The sequence below is a fragment of the Equus przewalskii genome, chromosome 1 (genome assembly GCF_037783145.1).
Source record: "Equus przewalskii isolate Varuska chromosome 1, EquPr2, whole genome shotgun sequence".
NCBI classification, from domain to species: domain Eukaryota; kingdom Metazoa; phylum Chordata; class Mammalia; order Perissodactyla; family Equidae; genus Equus; species Equus przewalskii.
Window position 1 is genome coordinate 166,060,727 of NC_091831.1, and position 25,969 is coordinate 166,086,695.

Here is a 25,969-nt window from a genome sequence, read left to right on the forward strand (position 1 = left end):
ACCACATAGGCATCTTATTTGGAAAGGAAGAAGTAAAATTTTCACTATTTGCAGATGACATCATATTTTATATAGAAAACGGTAAAGACTCCACCAAAAAACTATTAGAATAAACAAATTCAGTAAAGTTGCAGGATACAAAATATATAGTTGTATTTGCATACATTAACAGTGAACTATCAGAAATAAAGAAAACAATCCCATTTACAATTACTCAAAAAGAATAAAATACCTAGGAATAAATTTAACTAAAGTGAAAGACCTGTACACTGAAAACTATAAGACACTGATGAAAGAAATTCAAGATGATACAAATAAATGGAAAGATATATCGTGCTCATGGATTGGGAGAATTAATATTATTAAAACGTGCACTACCCAAAGCAAGCTACAGATTCAATTCAATTCCTATTAAAATACCAATGGCCTTTTTCACAGAGCTAGAACAAATAATCCTAAAATTTATATGGAGCCACACAGGACCCTGAATAGCCAAAGCGATCTTGAGAAAGAAGAACAAAGCTGGAGGTATCACACTCCTTGATTTCAAACTATCCTACAAAGCTATAGTAATAAAAACAGTGTGCTACTGGTAGAAAAACAGACACAGATCAATGGATCAGAATAGAAAGTCCAGAAATAAATCTATTTCAGATTCTTACCATATGTCATTCCCTCTCCTAGAATGCCCTATTCACAATGTTTCTCCAGTGTCCCATCTCTGGACAAATTTCTACTCACTTTTCAGGTTTCAATATTAAAGCAGACTCAGTTTTTCTTCATATACCACACTATGCTTTTCTTCCACAGCATTTGGTACAAACTTGATTACAGAAATTATTTGCCAAATTATTTGTTTAAGGTCTGTCTCACCCATAGATTGTAAGGCCCATAAAGATATTTATGGTAGCAGTCTGTGTAACATAAGAAGCTCTGAATAAATACCGTCTAAATAAATGGCTTTGGGCATAATATAAATAGATAAACAAGTCATCTTGGATTCTTTTTGGAATGAAATAAAACAAACAACGGAAAATGAATTTCTTCATCCACATGAAATGCTCTTCTTCCCCTCTACCTTTCTATTCCAGCCACCCTGCTCCTTTAAATCTTTGAATGCATCATCTTAATGCGTTTGAGCACAGAGTTTTCTCCATCTATAACCTTCAACACCCTTCCAGATCTGCTAAGTCCCATTCATCTGAACGTAGACATTGTTTGACGACCCAGACTAGGTTAAGGGTCCTTCCTATCACCCCATATTTTTTATTTGCACATCCTCACAAATGTACGTACTTATTGAGTGTCTATTTCTCCACTAGACTGTAAGCCCAAAGGGGTTGGCAACCAAATACATCTTATTCAGTGACTGCTATATTCCTAATGCTCTGTATGCTGCTTGGCACAGTTTCTAAGGTATCTGTTTATCTAGCTGTTGAATGAAAGAATACATAAGAAGACAGGAAAATCACCAGCTCTCAATAAAGTACATCCCCGTAAAAATTTGTAGCAAGAGGAATTTAGAGATGTTACAGACAAAACCATTACAGTCTAAAGAGGTTAAGAGACTAGCGCCAAGCAGCTGTCAGTTGTCAGTTAGTGACAAAGGCTGGATTGGTCCTCAGTGAACCCAGTTCTCTTGGCCACCAGACTGCTGGACACAGGAACCACAGAAGCTATCCGTTCAATGCACATTTCTGGCTCCTACACCTGAAGAGTCTGATTCAATATGCAGGGCCAACGTACCTATTAACAACAGTAGGGTCAGGGCCTGGGGCCCACACACTTTTAGGGGCCTGTGAAAATGTTTTAATTCTTTTAAAAATAAGAAGAAAAAAGCAAAAACTTTTAAGTTAAAGATAAAATTTTAAATATAAAATATTAATATACTTGTCTTTGTACTAACACATATGTGAGACATAGTTTTTAATATTTTCTTATGGAGAAAGGAGCCCACAAAGGCAAAAGTATCTAAGGCCCACAAAAGTCACAAAGTAGCCCTGTCAGTAAGTCTGAGTTGGACATTTTTAAGAATCTCCTGAAGTGATTTTGAAGAAGGTGGCCCTGAGGACCACTTTTAAGAGACTGCATTAGACTCTTCTGCTTTAGTCTTGACTCAAATAAGTTTATTGAAGAATTGTTATCTAATTTTCCAAAGGAAAAAAAAATCTCTTTGTAAATAACATTGTTTCTTTATTTAGAAAATAATTCTAGAAAGGATGTATAACTTACCTTTATTTAAAATAATGCATAGAAAGGATATATAACTTACCTTTGTCACATTTAGGAATAAAAATATTAAATTACATAGGAAGACCAAACCAAAAAAAGTGACAGGCAACTTCACTGTAAATAGTTATTGAAATTATAAATAACACTTTAACTCACTTCAAAGAGTAAAAAATCAAGTTAAAACATATATTTCCATTATGACTGAGTAGGATTTAGCACAGTCAAGAAATTCTGGTATAACACAGGAGAGATTATTAATATAATTCATTATATTATTAAGAAAGATAGTAAAAAATCATATAATTATCTCAATACATGATGAGAAGAAATGCTAAAATTCTACATCTATTGTTGATTAAAACAATAAAAATTATGTTTGGAGAATTTCTTTCTTTGCACAATAAAGGGTACATATTTAAAACCTGGAGCTAACATTATCCTCAATGGAAAAACATTACGGTTATTCTCTTTAAAAACAGGAATAAGACTAACTCTTATTTAATAACATACCAGAGCATACCGAGCCATAGCTATTCAAAAAGGAAAATAATTGCTATACAAATGTAGAAAAATATAAAAAATATATAGAAACGCAACTTTCTGCAAATAAAATTATCAAGTAACTAAACATGAGAAAATCAACCAAAAATTATCCAACAAAATTTCTATAACAGCTAAATATCATGGTATACATGAAAACTAACAGACGTTGGGGCAGAAATACTGGAAATTGGTAGCTGATGTTGAGAAAACATTGGTTTTCTCCACTGTATTAGAGTGATGTCTGCCACTCATCTTTCAGACTGAGTTGTAGTGAAAGAAAGTGTTGCAAAATGGTAGTGAAGTTAATAAGCAAAAATGTGGAGGAGCAATTCTTTGAAGGGATAGGAAAGAAGGAATTAAATGTAAGATCATAGTACAAGAAGTAGCATTGGAAGTGTTCAATATGTGGAGAAAGTAAATGAAGAGGAATTCAAAGATGATGTGGAGGTAGTAAAAAAAGGAAAACTACAGTTCTTCAAATAATGAGGAAAATTTGATAAAGTTGTTAGTTAACTGTTGAGGTTGTAGAGACAGCAGGGTATTCAAAATCAATATTATCAAAAAGAGTAAGGTAGATTTTGATGCAGTGTAAAAAGCTCTAGACCTTGATTCAGAAGATTTCAGTTTGCTGTAGAACCTTTCACAACCCATTTAACTTGAGCATCAATTTCCTCAAGTGTAAAATGGAGAAATAATTCTTCCTTATCTAAGAGGGTTGTTATGGATCACAAATAATATAATATAGGTAAAATAATTTTAATTGTAAAAGTTCTTCAATGAGAGAAATGAATTATGGTCCTTCTATATATTTCCATAATTAGATATTTACTACCTATTTCCCCTACTGGATATTGAGGCTATGGTTATGTCTCTTAACAACTTGCCTAAAACCTAGAAACAAACATAAATATTTCTCAAATGAATAAACAAATAATTATAAAATGAAAAATAAGTTAAAAATGAATGTTGACTCATATCTACAAGAAATAAGGAAAACATAATAAAAGAATTAGATACATGGATAGGTAGATAAATAAGTAATTTTTCTTACACATATGCTTCTTTTTTTGTCTTTGGTTTTATATTTTTCTTCCATACATCCAGCGTAACACTTTGCTTAATTTAAGACTCCTGATTATCAGGTTTATTCATGGTGGAATTAGTTTTTACCCCAAGTGCAGTAGTATTAGGTTAATAAGAATGTTGTGGGATCTGTTTATTACCTTGGCCTGCTCATTAATGAGACTCATGTGGGTTTCATTGTATAATTACCCACCTTAAGGGAATGATGTGGTTTCCTGCCTGGGAGACAATCTGGCTACCAGAATGAAGAGTAGCATTATTTCACTCCAGCAGTTCAATTCTATTTGGAGATAATAATACAAATGACATAATACCATTCTCATAATTCTCAGTGTATTTTATTAGCATTAAATGATTTGTATTTAACAACATTGTTTGCTGATCTGGTATCCAGTTACTAAGGTGATTCTGAAAAAGGTGAAAATTGATAACAATAGCTAGATAAGTTAGGGGACTACACTGGAATTAAAAACTGGATGAGGACTAGTGTAAACTATGCATGATACCGTCATGTTTAAAGGAAACATAAAAAATTATTGGTAGTTTTTGAATTGCAATAGAGCTCTGTTCTAAAATTGTGATTATTAGTCATTTTTTAGGAACCCAGTATTAATTTTCTTGGGAAATTTACTGAAAATGCTATTTAGGTACTAAGGTCCACAAAATCACATTTACTGTTTTTGTTTTAATTGAAGTATAATTAACATACAATATCCTATTTGTTTCAGGTGTATGTCATAATGATTCAATATTTATGTACAGTCTGAAATGATCACTACAATAAGTCCAGTTACCATCTGTCACCATACAAGTTATTATAGTATTATTGACTAAATTCTCTATGCTGTACATTACATCCTCAGGACTTATTTATTTTATAACTGGAGGTTTGTATCTCTTAATCCCCTTCATCTATTTTACCCCCATCCAACCCCTCCCCATCCTGGTAACCACTAGTTTGTTTCCAGTATCTATGAATCTGCTTCTGTTTTGTTTTGTTTGTCTATTTTGTTTTTTAGATTCCACATATAAGTGAAATCACATGGTATTTGTCTTTCTCTGTCTGACTTATTTCAATTGGCATAAAACCCTCTTGGTCCATCCATGTTGTCCCAAATGGCAAGATTTCATCCTTTTTATGGCTGAGTAATATTCCAGTGTGCATACACACACACACACACATCTATATATACACACATATATATATATACACACACATATATATACACACACACACACACATATATATATATACCACATCTTAGTTATCCATTCATCTAATGATGGATACTTAGGTTGCTTCCATATCTTGGATATTATAAATAATGATTCAGTGAACATAGGGGTGCATATATCTCTTCGAATTTTTCCAAAGAAGACATACAGATGGCCAATAGGCACATGAAAAGATGCTCAACGTCACTAATCATCAGGGAAATGCAAATCAAAGCCACCTTTACTATTTAATGGACTGGGACTATAGGTAACAATACAAATATTTCATACAAACTAATCACAGTTATTTTATAGGAAAATATATTCCAAATTTCGATTGTGATGTCAGAAATATATGGCGTTGAGAAAAGCAATCCATCCCATACCAACTTAAGTCCCATCCAGAGAGTAGAAATCAATTCCCTTCTGGTCCCTGGAGAGTAGTAACAGCTCTAGTTAGAAGGCCATATTGTTAAATACTCTGAGGCACAGGTTGGCAAACTTTTTATGTAAGAGGCCAGACAGCAAATATCTTAGCTTTATGGGCCAAGAGGCAAAATCAAAGCTATTGTGTAGGCACTTATAAACAAGAGAGAAAACGAAATTCCACATTTTTATTGACAAATTAAAAATATAATAATAATAATAATTGAGTACTTTATTGTAATTCAGGTCTACTAATAAGAATAATAGAATTCTATTTTAGGATAATGTTTTGCTTAATTTTGGTTCAGTTAGTATTTCCTATCACCAAAATCAATTGCAAACATTCATCTGTTAAAGCCGATCTGAAAGGAGATTTCACATATTTCATCTTTAATAATATCTTTTCACACAGATAGGTATTGCTAAATATTCATAGCAGTCCTTGAGTCATGACCCAAAATTAAACATCTTTTTCGCTTAGAGAGCATTTATAGAGTTCTATTAGATTATTCTCTTGACACTTGCCGTTTACCACGTCATGATTGTGCGTCTTAGTCAGTTCCAATAGAAAGTTAGGTGGAAGTTCCTCAACTGCACAATTAAATGGATTTTAAAATCCAGAAATTTCTTTGGCACTTGCACTGAGGTCTGAAAAACGATACTGAAACTGTAGTTTGAGTTCATAAAATATAACCACTAAAATGTTTTGTGGAAATAGGTATCTCATATCTTGTTTTAACTTTTCATATTGTGAAAAGTGTATAAAGCAGCTTGATTTACCTGTAATCCAAATAATGTTAGTTGTCCTCAAATTAGCCTTACCATATTACATGTTTCTCGTGTAAAAGTAGTGCTTGCCTTGTAATTTTGGGTTGAATTCATTAATAAATATTACCAATTCTGCGGCAAAAGCTAATTTCCAAAGTTACTCGGTATTCAATAATAGTGGTTGAGGGTGGTTCTCACTCAGAAAAATTTCAGTCTTGACCCTGAGCTAAAAAACAAACAAAAAAACGCAATAAAACTTTACCAATGCTAAGCCATGAAATTGCTTAAACATTCATTTACAAGTATTTGTGTGGACCTAAGTTTACAAAGTACTTCATAAATACTTAGGAGTGCCTATTCTGAGTTGTGTGGGCAGTTCATGCTTAATTTATAAGAAACTACCAAACTGCCTTCTAAAGTGACTACACTGTTCTTCTTTCTCTCCACAAATGAATGAGAGTGCCTATTGCTCCACATCCTAGTCAGCATTTGCTATTGTCAATTTTTGGGATTTTAGCCATTCTAATAGTATACAGTGGTATCTTACTGTGGTTTTGAGTTGCATTTCTATAATGACATGTGATGTTGTGAATCTTTTCATGTGTTTATTTGCTATCCATATATTATTTTCAGTGAAGTGTCTGTTCAGATATTTTTATTTTTGAATTAGTATTTTTATTGTTGAATTTTAGAAGTTCTGTATATATTCTGGATGAAAGTCATTTATTAGATATATCATTCTCAAGTATTTTCTCTCAGTCTATGATTTGTCTTTTCATTCTCTTATCAGTCTTTCACACAGCAAAAGTATTTAAACCTGATAAAGTCCAAGATTTTTTCAATTTAATCAATTATTTTTCTTTCCTGGATTGTGCCTTTGGTGTTGTATCTAAAAATCCATCACCAAACTCAGGGTCATGAAGATTTTCTCCTATATCTTCTTCTAGAAATGTTATAGTTTCATGTTTTAATTTAGATCTATGACCTACTTTGAGATGACTTTTATTTAAGGTGCTATGTGTCTATGTTCATTGTTTTTACATATTCACATTAAATTTTCTCAGCAACATGTGTTGAAAAACTGTCCTTTCTCCATTGAATTATCTTTCACCCTTTGCCAAAAATAATTGACTATATTTGTGTGGGCTCTTTATTCTGTTCCGTTGATCTATGTGTCTTTCCTTTACCCAATACCATACTGTTTACATTACTGTAGCTTTATAATAAATCTTGAAATCAGGTTATATAAGTATTCCCATTTTGTTCTTCTTTTCCAGCATTGTCTTGGCCATTTTAGTCCTTGACTTTCAGTAAGAGTTTTAGAATCACCTTGTTGCTACCAATGAAAAAGCTTGCTGATATTTTGATTGGAGTGCATTGAATTTACAGACAAAATTAGGGAAAATGGACATCTTAAAAACATTGAGCCTTTCAATCTGTGCACATGGAATATCTCTCCTTTTATTTAGACATTCTGCAGCTTCTTTTGTCAGTGTTTTGTAGGAGCAGCACATCATCTGTGTAGTAGATTTATCCCCAAGTATTTCATTTTTGGGGAGTGCAATTTAAAAGGGTTGTTGGTTTTTAAATTTCAGATTCTAATTGTTCCTTGCTAGCATATAAAAACAAAATTTGACCTTTCATGTTGATCTTTATTCTGTGACCTTGCTAAATTCACTTATTAGTTTCAGAAGATTTTTATAGCTTCTATGAGATTTTCTATGTAGACAATGATATCATCAAATAAGGACCATATATTCCTTCCTTTCCAATTTGCATGCCTTTTCTTGCTTTTTCTCACATCTTATTCTTCCTAGGACTTCTAGTATGATGTCCATGCCTGTTTTTTAACTTCTTATTTGTTGATCTAACTCAATAAAATAATCCACACTCTACTGTGTCTTAAAAATACAACTTAAGAAGTCCACTTTCTCATCTTTTTCTGTTTCAACATAACATGTATACACTGATAATAAATATAATAGTAAAAGGTCACGGGATAGAGATACATGTGGCTCTTGAAACACTGCAGATTTGTAACTGTGCCACTGTGGTTGGTAGTGTCCTGAGCAGTAGTGTGAAGCAATGAGAGAGCCACATGTGGTCTCTGTAGTAACTACTTCATTCTGCTGTTGTAGCCCAAACAGCCTTAGATAATATGAGATAAATAAGAATGGCTGAGTTCCAACAAAACTCTATTTATGGACAGTGAAATATGAATTTCATACAATTTTCACATATCTTGAAATGTTATTCTCCTTCTGATTTTTTCCAACCATTTAAAAGCATAAACACCATTCTTAGCTCTCAGACCACATGAAAACAGGTGGCAGACTGTAGGTTGAGGTTTGCTGACTCCTGATCTAGCGCCATGGAAAAACTAGAGATGGCGGAGGGGAGGAATGAATGCTTTGTGTAAAGACATAAATCTAGGGCTAGGCCAATACTCGGCCTTATGTTTTTCTGAGAGAGGGCAAGGGTGTGTATACGTGTGTATTTGTATGTATGTGTGAGTGTATATGTGTATGTGTTTAAGTGCGGGCAAATGTGTGCACATGTGTTTATGTGACTGTGTGTATTGATATGTGCATATGTGTGTGTGTATATGCGGTTTTTTGTACATTTGTGTGTTTATGTGCAATTGACTAAGGACTCAGGAACAAATTTTGCCTTTTTCTCACAAGGTATATGAACGAATACTTGTGTGTTGATAATTTAGAGATGGCATCTACTAGCTATATCTTGACTTCAGGATCGAATTTTAAATGATCCTTTGTTATCCTATTACAGGAGCCTAGATAAGTCTCTTTCGATAACATTACTCTTTTTACAAGCTAATCAGAAACTAATTGCTACATAACTATTCAGACAATTACACTGCATGTAGTGGCAAAATTTAAATGTCCATCCATCGAAGGTATTTCTTTATTTACTCCTAATCTTGTTTAAAATCTCATATTAAAAGATAGTGTTCTTCCTGGGAGTTAGGTGACTTAATTTGCCTTGTAGTTTCAATTTTATTTTCTCTTTTGAACATATTATTTAACTTTCCGAAGTGTTTGGAGGCACTGTGGATAAACGGAGAAAATATCAAGTGTAAAGTTCTTCACATCCCATATGACTACATGCAGGGGGTGGGTGGGAGGGTGCACAGGTCAGCACACATTTTCTTGCCAGTTCCATATGTGAAATTCATGGGATACTCAGAAAATAGTGTGCGCCTCAATCTACTCAGCTGGAAAGTTGGATTTTAAAAAATGGCGTGCAGAGAGAATATGGAAGGTATGGTGCCTGGCAATTGAAGTGGACTGTAGGAGATTCCCAACACATTACATGTCTCAAATGATGAGCACTCCGAGTAATATAACAAGGAGAGAAAGATTATTATCAAACACTGCCTTAGTCAACAAGAGGGTTTCCTGCTGTCTGTGGACACAGAGGGATGAGAAAACATGAAGCCACTGTAAGTACTGTTTGCTTCAAGATGTTTAGAAGTAATTTTATCATAAAATTTACTTTTATCCTGGAAGCTGCCAGAAATCTATGAAAGGAAACAAAGCTTTGCGCAAAGGAACAGTCCCTGGATCCATCATGTCTAAATCCCTTCTAATGTACACTTTTCATTTATTCGGTGTCTAATTATTTCATGTCTGTAGGCTGGCTTTTGGAGGAAAAACTTTGACTTCTGTTTACATAAAAATATTTTATTCTTTTATTTCCAAAAAAATACCCTAATGATTGCTTTTCACCCTTTTTTGAAATCATAGCATTTTCTCTTATGTTATGCTTCTAGCAATCCATAAGAAAATAGGACATCAACTTGATAAATAATGTATCAAAACTTTTACCTTTCGCAAGTATTTTGCCTAGCTCAAAGAGGACAGATTTCTACCTATATTAAATATTAAAGAAACTGCCGTCTCCCAAAAATATGCACAGGCCTGTCCCCCACAAAGACAGGAAAAGGAAACCAGCCTTATATAAATTAAAATAAGAGTGACTATATCAATCATTATTTGTAACTGTAAATACATACAGAGGACATAGAATATTAGATATTACATGAGAAAGATGGAAAATATCTTGCAGTTATGATGTTGGTGAACTGTGTTTAAATCCACAATTTATGCTGACTAGAATCGTTTCTATGCTAAAACGACAAGCAATATGAGTCTTCAGAATCTGTTGAAAATAGATTCTGAATTGCAATTGAAGATGGATGTTTACTTCCATTCCTGTTTAGATCAGAAAGCCAATTCTATTACAGGTCAGGTCTGGAAAGTTAAATAAAGTTAATATATGCTTCCCCCAACCAAATTGCTCAAATATCTGTGATTTTGTGTACGTTGGTATTATATGAAGATTGTACAACTCCAAGTTTTTGACGTCCTTAGGAAGAAAAGAAGTGAAAGTAGGAGATCCAGACAAAATCTACACTACATAATTAGCTCCTAGATTGATCAGATATTTGATCTCTTGAACAAACTGTGGGTGACTTATCCCGCCCATCCCCAGACTGGATCTTTGTAATCAGCCACTATTTCAGAAATGTACATGATCCATGACTGCATCTCTGCCTGTCTCTTTAAATATCTCACTCTGACTTGAAAAAGAATTAGAGATTACAACAAAAATTAAATCAATATATAAATATTTAATACTTGATCTTAGTTGAACCTAATTATGAGTTTTCTTTCTGTTTACAGATAAGGATGTTTTCTCCTAAACTGTTGGATTTTATCATCTGTATAACATACATCTTTTCATCTCTATACTATGAAAACATCCATATGGATATGCATCACTACTTTTCAGGTGTCAAAATTTGTTGATAAATATATAGTTTATTAGAAGCATATAAGTGGCAAGTAACCAACTGTGACTATTAAACTAACATGAAATTCAAATGAAAATGTATATGTAGTCAAATAAAGAAAGCTAATGGCCCAGGTTCACATTAGGAATGAATTAGTTCTGTTGGTGAAGTCATTTTAGCTAGCTCTGCCTATAAGACAATTAAAAAAACAGCAAGAATTTATTGAAAATTATAAGCTATGTTTGGTTTCTTGATAAATCAGACATCTTTCGTACAGAAATGATCTCTATTTCCAACACTTGATTGTTTCCAGTTTATGTCGTGTTCAGGAAGGGTGGATTTTCATCACACGGAATGGTTTAATTTGGTTAATTGTGTTTCTTTCTCAATCCACCATCTGTTTGAGTCAAGGTTATATTGAAGATAACTGAGACTACTCTATTTTAAGGAGAAAAGAATTTAAAACAGAAATTAAGTTCGTACAAACTTATTGGAAAGCCTGGAGGGCAGGCTCCAATAGCTAAGATGTAACCCACCAAGAGAACCTCCACCTCTGTTAATGGAGGGCACTGTCTTTGCAACCATTGGTTTTAGGAATATATTGTTTTATCCGTTGCAATCCATAGATTGGAAACCTATGTACTATCGCCTCCAGAGCTGCATTACACCTATGTATTGGCACACGCAAAAATGGATGCGCTGAGCCCTCTCAATATGCACAAATTAATTATGGGCCACTGGGATATCCGCAAATGTTGTTGCAGAAAAATCCAGGGCATCTATGACTGTGATGACCAACAGAAATGGTAGACCTGTGGCATCCACATTACTCCCCCTTCCAAATACCACATGAATGTGACTAACTGTCCCAATCTAAACCATATTCTGAGCCCCATCTGAAAGGGACTTAGAAATAAATGTAGATTTTATCTTCTCAACCTCAGAATTGTAGGAAAGCACCCTAGAAAGAGGGTGAGTGGATATTGAGCAACAGTGCATGATAACTCCTACTGTCCATCTGTCTGTTCCCTGACCATTCACACTTCTGTGCCCAAATATAAATTTCCAAACAACAGTAGCAGTAACAACTGATTTAAACCCAATACAATGCAACTATTCCCTCATAAAAAACGAAAACATCCTTACTCTGTCCCCAAGTGAAGAAACCCAAACTTCTTATATAGAATCCTCCTAGAGGCAATGTTCCTTCCTCTTCTAGTTCACTAACCTTTCCATCCACAGATCCTACAAAGTTATCAAAGAACAATATACAATGGAGTAAACAGAGTAGGAAAAAAGATATCTTTAGAGGCTGGCCAGGTGGCACAGTAGTTAAGTTTGCATGTTCCGCTTCAGCGGCCCAGGGGTTGCCACTTTGGATACTGGGTATGGACTTATGGCGGCTTGTTGAGCCATGCTGTGGGAGGTGTCCCACATTTAAAGTACAGGAAGATGGGCAGGGATGTTAGCTCAGGGCCAGTCTTCCTCAGCAAAAAGAGGAGGATTGGTGACAGATGTTAGCTCAGGGCTAATCTTCCTCAAAAAATATAATATGTTTACATAAAAATAAATACATGAAGATCAAGAGGCTACTCCAGCCTTTCTTTTTCCAAATGTCATCAGGCCATATTTGTTCTTATAGCATCCTTCTTCTTATGAATACCATGCTTCCATTGCCTTCAGCTGCTTAGGGTTAAATGGTGGGTGAACTAAAGCAAACCCTCATTCCTGATCCATTGGTGATCATATCTGTCATGCTTTGCTGGAAGTGTACATGAACTTTTACCTCAGGGCATGGTCATATGACATACCCTAAAATATCTCCTTCATTCCAGAGACATATATACTCCTCCTTGACATGCATTTTGATAGCAGCTCTATGTTCCCTTAAAATCAACGTCAATCTTCCTACTCAACAGAGAAACTTCTTTTTTGCTTCCATTACTTTAAGGTCATAAGGAGGCCCCAAATGGACTTGTGGCAGTCTCAACTTCCAATTCTAAGAACTAGTGGGTCATCTGATGGAAGTATTGCTTTCTTGGATAGCACAGCCTCTAAACCAGGAGAGGTTAAAATTGTGAGAAGAACGACAATTTTTGCAAGAGAACTCACCCTCAAGTTCCAGATTATATATTCTCATTACAGGATAAAATGCACCAAAGTGAGTGCCCTACACCTTACTTTTCAAGATCTATGAAGTTGATGACTCAACACTGGTACCTCTGCTGGTGCTGCCATAGGAAAGTCCAATGTTGCCATGATTGTGCTTACCAGCAAAAAAGAGCAGAAACAGCGGAAGCATAGCTTCACCTTGCTTCTGCCTCCAGATCTCGTTTGAGTGCTTCTGACTGTTTCAACCGAGATCATATCTAAATCCTAGCTGCAAGGGAGTCTGGAATTAGAACACATTAGAAAGAAGGTGGAATGGATGTTGAATGCCAATCCATCCTTTCCACCACACCTTCTAATTTTACCACTGCAACAATCTTCTTAATTCAGGTCATTCAATTCTGAAAGCCAAAAATGATGAGCTGTTTTTCTGCTTTTCATTCAAAATGGCATAAAATCCTTTTTTTACCCCAGTTCGTTCCCCAATTATTCAACTGCCTTTATTTCTTGTTTTACTCTAGATCTTAATTTTGCTCCTGCTGGACAAGCCTTTCTGTCATATTTGAATTTCTACATTTGACAACCAAGATTTTAATATTATTATGTCTGCAATGAGTCACCTCAAGTTATCATGCCCCATGGCCCTTGCTTGTCTCTCCTCATTGTTCTTTGCTAAAAGCTGTGCTTGTCTCTCTTTTAATAACTTTCCAAATGAAGTTTTCCTATACCCACTCTCTGAGAGTCTGGCTACCTAACTCAATGGACAGCGCTTTGTATTGCTAAGTATCTTTAACTAAATGTTGTACATATTTTTGGTTCTAATTGATATAAATTATTAAATACTCTTGAGTATTTCATTTATGTTAATCACATCTCCTTCACATAAGTATAATAACCTTTCCCCTTTTTTGTTCAACAAATATTTACTCAGTGCTATCATGTGCATAGTGAATTAATTGGACCCATGGGGATAGGAAAATATATAGCCTGATAAATATAGAATGGTACTCTATACATAAATGTTCTCAGAGTGCTTATAATTTATTATATTACAAAAAAAGGTGCAGTTGAATGTTGGCCACAAATACGCTAATCATATACATCTAACTCATACATTTAAAAAGTTATGCATCACACACAGATTGAAATTTAAATGTAAAGAAATGAAGTGAAGCTTCACGGGTTCAAATATTTTTTACTTTGCCATACAAGTATTCAACTTCATAAATGGAAATAAACGTCAAACAGGCAGGTATTTAAAAAAAAAATTTCCAGCTACTAAGATTATACTTTATGTTGCCAGTTTCATTGTTTAGTTCTTTTGAATTCAAGGATTATTCCACAAGAGAAAAATTAGTTTTTCAAAGATTTTTTATAATATTTAGGCAGTAATTGATTCTTTTATTTCTCCTTCCTGCTTAGTGGGCTTCAGGAAGTCAAATTCCTTCATAAAAGGGAGAGAAAAATATATCATAATATTACCTCTTTCCTAACACTGCTTCTAAAATATCTAGTAATATTTATTCCAGAATAATTTGAGTGAAAATTTTTCTCTGCACATAACTATTTTCTTCATGTCTTGGTTGGTATTTGGGGCCAATTTGGCTCAAGATTTTAAGAAAGAAACTGTTAGTAGTCCATATAAGATTATACGATCCATAAAATGATGTAAAATGATCAATGTGACTATATATAATATAATATTTATATATCTATATAGCCAAACACATGCGGATAAAAAATGATCAATGTATGACTACATATAATGTCATATTATATTCATATACCTATATACTATATAGCATACATACATATGTAGATATATTATATTTCTAAATTTATATAGCCACACATATATGCAGTTAAAATGTGCAGTTTATTTGGAGAAAATGCTTTAGAACGTACCAGTCCATTCCTTAATTGCTACCCACATCTGTCCAGTTCCTAAAAGGAGAAATCACCAATAACTTTCCTTCTCCCAGAAATTGAATGAATAATTATTCACCTACTAAACTGATTTTTCTCCTTTATCAGCTATATTTGTCTATTTAATTTATCCAGACTATAAGAAAATTTATTTTAACTTCTGCAAGGAGACACATTTAGCCTATACCTAAATATTCTTTATGTTTTAAGAAAACTAAAATAGTAGCTGCAGATTTTCAAACTCTACTTTAAAATATTTTAGGTCATAAACAGTAAGCATTCAAGTTCAATCTCATTAGAAATCCTAAAACAAAATCAAGATTGTACCAGCATATTTACACACAAATCAATTAACAAAAAGAGGACTCTGGACCCACACATACCTTTATGTCTCTGCAATTGTCAATTACTGATACAGGTAACAGGGTATAATTGGACCATTTTGTGGTGTGTTCTTTTTTTAGGTCCTTGTACCTGTAAATCACAACAGGTAATACATCTTAAAACTGAGGTGACAGGATTGACACATGCATTCACACACACTTGGTGTAAGTCTTCATACTACGTCTATAGAGTGCTATAATCTTTGTCAATTAATATTACTTATACTTAAAACCTTTAAACATATTTAACCTTCTCAAAATTACTTTAAAAAGCTTAGAGTCACAGAGAAGAGTCACTTCTTGAGAGTCTTGGTCCATCCCTGAGTTTTAAAACTTGTTTCAGATAGGCCTGAGTAACTTAGTAGATGGAGAAGGGACAGGTCTTTTACGAGAATTCTTCGGAACCCTATGCTTCCCTTCAGGTCCAGAGACTCTGGTTCTCACCTTGGGACTGCGTACCTTTCTGTAGATATTCCTATTAGTCTGTTCTGATCATTGAGCAATATGATCAAACTATAGTTTAGTCTCATAAGGAGATGAACAAATTATGATTCATTTTTACATCCTCATAAAATGGACTTATTCCAGTAAAAACCCTTTATAGAGTTTCAGCATCTTTCTCAATGTGTGGAGCATTAATCATCTGCATTGACATTACACGACTCATTGGTAAAATGCAACTCCTGGACCTTACCCACAGACCTGTGTATCAGAACTTCTGGCAGTGGAACTTGGTGATTCTTTCATACTCCACAGTTTGATAATTACTAACAGAAAGATGAGAGGTGGTTAGTGTTTACATAAAAGAGTGCTTTTAGATAGTGGGTGGAGATCAGTTTGAAGTTGCAAAGTTTGATTGTTAAATTCTCTTGGATCCGAGCTCTTGGCCCAACTAGTATTCATCAGTGACACAGTGCTCTTTGGTTTTCCCTGTCCGGGAGTTATGGAGCAACCCAGGGATCACTCACACAATGGGATCTTGAACAAGCAAGTCCTATGGTGATACAGACTCCAATATCTGATAGTAGGGCTGTATTATTGAATTAAGATTAGCGTCAGACAAAAGATAAACAGTATGCTGACTAGCCATGTTTGCAAAGAAAGTAGAAGCCAAAATACTGAGTAGAGTTGTAGCAACAGTGAATGTATTGAATTTTATGCTTTTAATAGGTGATCATAACATGGGGATAAATTAGAGGGGACTTAATTTTAAGAACACATCTAAGTCATATTGAAAAATTGCTGGAGAAGATAATTTGTACTTGGTTAGATAGAGAATAGAATTAACTAAATGTATTCCAGTGAGAAAAAGATAATGCTCCTCCCCAAAAGCAAACTATTTTCTCTCTCCACTTATCAAGATTCAATTAATGATGAAATTCTGATTCTTGTTAGATGATAGAGTGCAAATTTCTAACTAATTTTTTTAAAGCGTGAAAATACTTTAGTATCTATATTAATTAGATAATTCTAAAAAATAATTAATAAACTAATTTATAGAAAAGGTCCTTAAAGTGTAAATGGACTTCTGTTTGGTAGATAAATTGCTAAGTGTGGGTGTCACTTTGAGACATTTATGCCCTGAATATAGAATTACAATGGCATTTTATTTTAATGCTGTGGTAATTAATGCTAAGTTATGATGATAAAAGTACAAATAGAAATGAATAGCAAATGAGCTAATACAATAAATAGCAAATGAATAAATCCTGACGGAGAACTTATCAGACTGATAAAGTTACAATTTTCTTTAGTTACTTTGAGGTACTCTTTGAATTTTAACATTTTTACTGCAAGCTGTAGCCTTTGGGTTGGTTTGCAATATAATTGTTATTTATTTTGAAGGGCTTATATTTTGTAGTATATTTTTGAGAGACACATTCTTAGGCCAATCAAGATCTATCTTACTGGTTGATTTTTCTTTTTCTTTTTTTTAGTGGCACACATATTTTGCCCTTATTGAATTTACCTCCTTGGTTCTCAGTCTTTCAGAGTGCAGAGAATAGATTACAGTCATTGTTAATCTGCTCACAGGATTAAAAAGAGCATTATGCCACATTCATTTTCATAGCCAATTCTATATTTGCGTCTGGTTTTAAAACTATGCTTCCCTTTATTTCTACGTACACAGATCATATTATTTTCTTCTTGCCTTATTTTCTTATGACCTAAATTATCTTTTATTCAATCTCTTCAGTTTTTATTTGAAAAACATTTTCTTCAAGCATCCTATTTGTTGAAATTATAGTTTTCTTCTCAGATTGGGCCCTCGTTTTCATTCATTTATTTTTCGTGTAGCATTTATGAACTTAGTAGTTACCCTATATATGCCAGGTCAGTACTAAGAACTAGAAATGCAAAGTTGTCTAGGCTCCTAGTTCCTTAAGTAATGTTTGTTTGATTTTTCTTTCTACTCAGGTACAGCCTGAGATAGGTGTTGATCTTTTGCTGTAGACTCAAAAATAGAGCATTTAATTTAAAACATATCGTACGTAGCATTTTTATGGAAATGGAAGTCCTGTTGGTTACTCCTTTTTTTTTCTGCGGAACTTTTGCCCATTTGCTTCATATGACACTTACAGACAGCTATGACAGATTTCTTCTCTATCACAAAGTATGTGTTTGAGTCACTGAAAATTCCTCAGGCCCTAGTCAAGTGCCCACCACATATTCTGGCAATGCCCCCGAGACAGCCCTCTGCTATAATCACAACTCCCTACAGAGGGCTCTGACACCCTGAGGGCTACATGCCTTTGTTGGTTCCTTTCTGTCATCCCAGGAAGAGCCAGCTAGGACCAAGCTGAGGAACCACTGAACTAGCTTGAGGTGGGGAGGGCCCATGTGGAGGAAATAAAAGGCTAATGAGGGGTACGACCTTTCCTCTTGCCTATGATTGGAGTTCATGAAGCCACCAGGTAGACACTGGAAATCATGCCTTTCAGGCGCACAGGTCTGCTAGGATAACTAAGTGGAATCACTTTGCCAAACTATGGGAGCGGGCAAGGACTGAGATCTAACGGGTAATCTTAAAAGCACTGGAGGGTGGAGAAACCAGGAAGGCCAACAGAGAGAAATAGTGGGACAGAGAAATGGGAGACAGCGTAAAATGAATTCTGGTACCAAAAATTGGAGTGCCTTCTTACACAGTCCTTATGTGGCCTTCTAGCGTGCGCTAGGCTTACTAAAAGACTAGTTTTTTAAGGGCCATGGCCATTTTACCCATTTCATTGGAGTCCCTAACACAACTTTAAACATTTCATATTCTGCTGTTAGTTATTGATTAATAAACTTTGGTTCAATTTTCTCCCTTTCTAATCTCTCTCTTGACAGCAAAAAGTTTGCACAGGCAATTAGCAAGAAAAATTCTAGCTGACAAAGGCATGTATTGATTCAGTATATTTCAATATGGAGATTTCCATGCTCTTTCCATATTACAGAGCATTTTGTTATAGTTACATGAGTGGGAAGTACAAAATTGCAAAAAGCTCCAAATTGGTAAGACATTTCCACTTTTATTATCAACATTTTCATTAAAGGAAAATATTAAATGCCTGCTCCTTTTTGAATAATTCATATTCATTTTGTATTATTAAACTTTTGCTTCTCAGATCGATCCTCATTCACGAAAGCAAATTTATGTAATGGCTTGGTTAGTGATATATAGTAATTTCAAAACCACTTTTCACAAGACTTTAAAAAGAGTTAACCAACTTCCCTTTCAAAATATATTTCTCCAAGTGTAGACTATGTTGACAGTAAATGAACATGATAGGGCAGTTTTTCATGTAATATAGTACTACTAGACAAAGCAATGTTTTATGTAATTAGTGCTATATATTAATAACTGCTCCTCACGATGTATCCTTTCATTATTAGTGTCATTGCAAGAGCAGTTTAGACAAGGCTAAAAATCCACAAGATGACATCACTTAATACAGTGAAGACAGCTGAAAATGTAGAGTATTCATACAGGAGACAATTCATTGTAATGGAGATTTCCATTTCATCTCTCAGCAGAGAACAACCACTGCCTTTTGTGTTTCGATAGACATATGGATATACGAAAAATTATAGAATGGGATAGAGGACATGGTAATCTAATGAGTGTTCTGACCGAATGTTCTAACCTATGAAATTATCAGTCCATAACTACATGTTCAGAACTTACGAGCAGCATTATCCTGCATTATATCAGTAAGCACATTAAAGGAAATAGGTGGAAGAATAAAATTAAGAAAATAAAAAATGATTTTTACTTAAAAAGCTTCTTTTCAGGAATGGTAGGAGTTTCTCCTCAAGCCACCTTAAAGTGGCTACAAGAACCCAGAGAGTGGTTCTAAAAGTAACTAAAAGTCTTTTAAGAGGTACTCACTTTTTGAAGCTATTGCTGAGATTCATGTTAAATGTATGCAAAAAAAAATGTGCAGAGAAGTATTTTAATAATTTTGATGACTTGCTCTGATTTGGACCTTTTAGATTTCTTCTTTTCTCTCCCTAAGTCTGCATTAATGAAATATTAAATATTAAATTAAGAAACATTAAAAGGAACATATATTTCACTGAATATAACTTTCACTCTCATTAAGAAAAGCATTAAGTCCTACTATATACTGTAACAGTTAATATTCTCTTTCAGCTTTTTGGTAGCATAGCTAGGGTAAAATTAGAATCTACTTATATTTTAGGGGCTTAGAGAAGAATGTCACACCCTTGGTTTCTGGATAGTGGACAGAACATTAGTTATTCAATGGTGTTTGCAGCCTTCAGCATATTGATGAGTATGTAATTGTGCTGCATCACATTCACAAATTTATTACTGGTGGATGATTTGTCCAACTCATCTGGACAGAGGGAACGTTACCAGAAACACATGGGTGTAAAATTAGTGGGTGGAAATTATGCAAATTAAAACCAGTATCATTTTACAAATATCTTTTAATCCTTTTGATTCTCTATCAACTCAAAGCACAGATAAGCCAGATTTATCTAATGCTTTAGAATAACCACCCACACAACTGACAACAAAGATGAAATATTTTCTACACATCTGAATACCCAAATTGGAAGCTTATGCTTCTCTAACTCCTGTGGAAGGCTTAACCTACAAAGGGCATGATTTCTTTTTCTCTCTTTTGCACATTTGCTTTCAAGCTTTGCCATTCTTTTAGTTATGCATTGATTCATTCAATCAGCAGATGTTTCTTCAGCTCTATAAGCCAGGCATAGGGCAAGAGTGTCAGGCAGGTTCCTTTGCCACCAGAACTTCTGTTCTGATAGGACGAGGAAGGTAAAACAAAAGTAAGTAACTAAACAAGACACTTGCAGGCAGCCATGGTGCTAAGGAGAAAAAATATAAGCCAGACACAGAAAGAAAAATATTGAATGATCTCACTTATATGTAGAACCTAAAAAAGTCAAATTCATAGAAGCAGAGAGTAGAATAATGGTTAAAAGAGGTGGGAAGGGTGGGGGAAATGGGGAGATGTTAGTCAGAGGGTACAAAATTGGAATTATGTAGGAGGAATAGGTTCTAGAGATCTAAGGTACAGCATGGTGAGTACAGTTAATAATACTGTATTGTAAACTGGAAATTCACTGAAAGAGATCTCAAGTGCTCTCATCACACACACAAAAAAAATGGTAACTACGTGAGGAGATGGATATGTTAATTAGTTTGACTGTAGTAATCATTTAATTACATATATGTATATCATAACGTGTTGTACAGCTAAATATATGCAATTTTTATTTAAAAAGCAGTAAGGTATAAGTGATTGATGCATTGTTTTTGAGAATAGACTTTGATAAGATATTGGAGACTAAAGAAAAACATAGATTTGTAAGTCTTGAAATAATGGACTTGTGTGCTGAGATAACTGTTACTGTATTTACTCCTATGTTTTAACATGAAGTGAGTATATCAAGATTGTCCCAATAAAACCGTAGTTCTGGATGGATTTTAAAAAATGATAAGCTTGATCCAGGCCTGATTGCCTAGTGGTTAAAGTTCAGCATGCTCCATTTCAGAGGCCCAGGTTTGGTTCCGAGCATGGAACCACACCAACTCAACTGTCAGTAGCCATGCTGAGGTGGCAGCTCACATAGAAGAACTGGAAGGACTTACAGCTAGAATATATAACTATGTACTGGGGCTTTGGGGTGAAAAAAAGAGAGGAAGATTGGCAATAGACGTTAGCTCATGGCGAATCTTTCCCAGTCAAAAAATAAAAATAAGACAAGCTTTATGTGGTAGAAAATGCTTGGTTTAGGGGGAGGGGAATGGTGGGAGCTTCTTAGATAAGATGGTAAGAGAAGGGCTTTCTTAAGAGGTGACATCTGAGCTGAGAAGTGAATGATGACAAAAGGCTGATGAGGAGAAAATCAAGGGGAAGGATGCTCTTGGCAGAGGGAACTGCAGGTGCAAAGGCACAAGGCAGCGATGAAGAGGGCCCATTCAAGGAAGTGAAATAGGTCAGTGAGGTTGGAGTGCTGAGGGGAAAGAAGTATAAAAAGGAAAGAGACGTAGGCAGGTGACAGACCATCTGCAGTTTTGTGGGCTATGGTAAAGCTTTGGATTCTATTTTAAAGTAATGAGAAGCTATCATATAGTTATAAGCAGGCGAGTGAGGTGGTCTGAATTATGAGAATTTCTATTAATGTTTATAAAGTGTGGGGCTGAGTTGGGGAGGAATGTAGATGGTCTGAGAAGTAAAGGCTGCAAAATGGCTGTTTAAAACTGTGGAAAGTGGGGGCCAGCCCGGGGGCGCAGCGGTTAAGTTCGCACATTCTGCTTCGGCAGCCTGGGGATTTTGGGTTCGGATCCCATCAAGCCATGCTGTGGTAGGCGTCCCACATATAGAGTAGAGGAAGATGGGCACGGATGTTAGCTGAGGGCCAACTTTCCTCAGCAGAAAGAGGAGAATTGGCAGCTGATGTTAGCTCAGGGCTAATCTTCCTCAAAAAAAAAAAAAAATTGTGGAAAGCAAACATGTGCCAGCAATACTGAGGCCTGGTTGAGATTTACAGGTGCAGGACCAAATCACCGTCATTTTATGTAGACTATGAATTAGATTGTAAAGAATAATTGTCTTTATCACTCCGCCGATTCCTATTTTCTGTATCAAAAACTTGTAATACTTTACATTAAAGTCTTTTGATGTATTCAACTATTTCTCTCCAATTTTTATAAGTTCCTTGAGGACAAAGATGATGTCTTGTACATCATCATATTCTCCACTGTCCCTAACAATGTCTTCAAAAAAAGCAGGCACTGGATAACTATTTTTGAGAAGGACTTATAGTCCAACTGACCTAGGCTCTGTCTATAACATGTTGCATCTAAGAAATGAACAAGATCAGTGCCAAAATACAAATTTCTCTTAGTGCCACCTGCAATATTTTCCTAAAGAAATTGATGAATATGTATGCACAGATTGGAATGCTGGTCTTCAGCTGAGTATTTGTCACTACATTTTCAAATGAATTCATAACAAATTGATTTCAGAAGGATGTCCCTCTTTGACAAACCCTAGCTTAATAATACATGTTTTGTATTCAAACTGGAAGCTTTAAAACTCCATCTATATCCTTCAAGACATTTATTTTACCCCTTTCCGATTTTGAATCTGACCAATTACTGGACAGAAGAGATGTTGACTAACACAAGATCAGAGAGCATGTGTAGCTCCTGCAGATTCTTGAATTCATGTTTTAACTTCAACACCTTTTCCCCCCCCTTCCATATTTCACTCAGAGAAGGCGGAAAAGGGCAGGGCAAGTTGTCTTTGTGTTTGAGAGTAATCATAGTTTCCTTCAATTGTCAGCCATTATTGACACGATGTTGCTCTTTCAGAGAGTGCAGCAAACCATTTTCCTGGAGAGTATTCTAGCAAAACTTGATATGATGTCAGAGCATCATTGAAAACTTAGGGCAGAAAGGGCCCCCGTTAAATCATCTGTGTGCATCAGCCCCTGCTAAATGTTGAAGGATTCCAGTAGGTGTAGAATAGATCCAATTAGTCTGAAAAAGTACAAATTGAAAATCTGAAATGTATCTTTCCTTCCACATATATCGAAATTCTTGTATTCTGCAGTTGACCTTTCTGTTAAAGCATTTTCTACTATGTAAACTAGTGTTCTCCAAAGACTTAAATCCAATATTTCTAATTATATCATTGTCAGAGAAGAAAAATAATTTCTCTATCTGAGAAGCATTATTTTATATGTTTTATGATAAAGTTACATCCATCACTCCTCCTCTTCAAATTATCTGGGCTGCATATTCAGTTGCCGTGCCTTCTTATATTCTATTTCCTTTCTCTCTGTCATCTTCTTTGTTTACTGATTGGGTTATACAGCTGCACCTATTAGCATTCTGGGCCCAATTATGACTTTAATTTCATAATACTCTGTTGCTTTAGCAGGAAAATAAAATCACTGGCTTCTGATATCACATTAGTACTTGTGTGGCATGCTTCTTCCCAACAATTTCACATCTGCCATCTTTGTAAATCCCAAACACATTCCTGGTATAGCACGATTTTTTTTCCCTCCCCAACCCTGCTCCTCCTATACTATCATAGATGGATAACAAGAGAAGTGAAAAGGAAAGTTAAGTTGATGGATGATCTGAAAATAGCCTCCCAACCCTGGGACAGCCACTTATGGAGTAGTGGTCAAGAGGGTGAACTCTGGAGATGACAGATCTGAATCTGACCTCTGGTTCTGCATCTTACTTCTTCTGAAACCTTGGCAAGTGAGTAAACTTTCAAGATATCAATTTTATTTAAAAAATGTCTGTCCACTGACTATAATTTAACATGAAGACTCTTTTCAAAGGCTTGTAATATCTCCCAAGCATCTGATGTCTCTTTGCCAGCCCAGGTTCACCTGTGTCTCCTGTCTTCTTCCTTATGTTCCGTAATACTTAACTTTTTGAAGAGCCTGGTACACACAGTGCTATTTGATGCTTCCATGTATTACTTCATCCATTTCCTCTGCCTGGTTTCCTCTTCCATCTTTTTTTGTCTATGTCTTACTCCTCCTTTGAGACTCAAGTCAGACATCATGTCTTGGAAGGAAGCCACCTTCCTTCTCTGATGCCTCCCTAATTGTTTCCTTTCATGTTCCCATTGCACCGAATGCATCTCTTTATAATTGCACTTAACAGATAGCATTGGAATTCCAGGCCAAACTCTGCTCATGTTTGTATCCCTAGTGCCAAGCTTAAAAGTGACCTCTACCATTTTTGCTGACATTAGGGAAATTGGTGGAAATGACCTCCTATTGAGTGGCAAAAAGATCAACATCAAACCCTTCAGAGATATCCTAAGTATTTTTACCTTTTAGAGTGGAGGATAACTCTGCCCTCCACCCCCATCCACTTGTGTTGCACTACAAGGCGATATTCTGAAGGAACTGGTGGAGAAAGTATTGGGGGATGTAGGTAACTGCTCGTTCTCGCTGGAAGGTACACCCCTCTTTGCTCATTCTTTCAATTCTATTCAAAACCTACTCACTCTTTATTCTCATTTACCACCCCTGACTAGCTGCTCCCTACTCTTTGCTTCCAAGATGACTTTATTCACGTCTCTATTTTAGCCTTTACCACGTTGCATTGTAAGGATTTATATATGTCTCTCTCCTCCTCTGGAGTGTGTTTCCTAAGAGCGGAGGGGGCATGTCTTCCTCATTTACACTTTGAAACTGTTACCATGCCAGGCACATCATAAGCACTCAGTAAATATTGAATAAATGATCCAAGTCAGCCAAGGATAGTGTTTGGGTCAGGTGACTCAAGATTACCCGCTGGTCAGGAGGAATAAGAGTGTATCAAGATGTATTTTAAAGAGCAAATACAAGACAAGCTCTTCACTATGCTGAGTGTATTTTCAGTGCCTCCTTAAATGTCAAAGGGTGAATCAAGTTCAACATTTTCCTGAGACTATGAGGTAGTAAAAAGAAAAATGCTGTGCACGCCTTAGATATGCCAGGGCTCTTATTTTTCCTAATTTGAATGTAATTTTTTTTCTACAGTAAACAGACTCCACTCATCTAGATATACAACAATTTTCTGAATATACCAGACCCTCCAGCTGCTGGTGGTGATTCTCTTCTGACTGTTGTGCTTGCTTTCAGGTTCTTCCTGTTCTCACTTGCATTTTTTTAAAGTAGAATTCACCTGAAGCCAGTTTTCACACTGCAGAGCTAATTTCTAATTTCTATGCAAAAGTGAATGATGCCTCACATTAAATATTCCTTAGAGCAAAAGCTGACATTGAATGTATAATTTTAAGCAGCTCAAGCAGTATTCACTAAAGAGTTGCTACAGAACAGGGATCACAGGAAGATGTAGGTGAGAAGAGAAACGATAGGCACGCTAAGGTTTTTCCCAACCCCTCAGTGCCATCATATCCTGTTGTCTTGCTTTTTACATGGAGCTCAATTTTTACTTCTAAAAACTGAGTCA

General features: G+C 35.2%; 1 long non-coding RNA gene across 3 annotated transcripts in view; it reads right to left on the reverse strand.

The window, feature by feature from the left end:
* The window catches only part of LOC139084687 (uncharacterized), a 258,448-nt gene that overhangs the window by 99,679 nt on the left and 132,800 nt on the right, over positions 1-25,969 (reverse strand). For 2 of the 3 annotated variants that reach the window (XR_011542267.1, XR_011542260.1), the window contains 2 exons: positions 15,502-15,592; positions 4,052-4,138 (listed from right to left, as the gene is read on the reverse strand). This is a non-coding gene — a long non-coding RNA (uncharacterized lncRNA). The remainder of the gene's footprint in view (positions 1-4,051; positions 4,139-15,501; positions 15,593-25,969) is intronic. The other variant, XR_011542277.1, reaches the window with a different exon arrangement.